Genomic DNA, 374 nt, shown 5'->3' on the forward strand with positions numbered 1-374 from the left:
GGTGTTGTTGACTGAAATAAAAGGGGTGTATTTTTTTTTTTTTTTGTCTCGACCAGCAGCAATTGCAGATTAAGGGCGAGTGGGCTGCGGCCCTGAGGTTACAGCCCGGAGGATCGTCGCTGTCACCCCTTGGCTCCGTTAAATCGTGGCTCTGGGCAGTGTCACCCAAATTTGTAACCGAGAAACCTCTCTCAAACACAGGATAGTTTAGAAAGCCGACAGTGCTTTATTAACAAAGTTGCACGAGTCTGGATGTTAGATGAAACTAGCATCGCACACTGAAACCCCGCAACATGTTATATTATAGCATAAACACGCCTAAATTTACAGTTGGTGGCTCGCGGCAGCTCCTCTCCCAGGTCCCGGTTGGGTCC

The sequence above is a fragment of the Apaloderma vittatum genome, unplaced genomic scaffold, assembly GCF_000703405.1.
Source record: "Apaloderma vittatum isolate BGI_N311 unplaced genomic scaffold, ASM70340v1 scaffold27692, whole genome shotgun sequence".
In the NCBI taxonomy this organism is placed as follows: Eukaryota; Metazoa; Chordata; class Aves; order Trogoniformes; family Trogonidae; genus Apaloderma; species Apaloderma vittatum.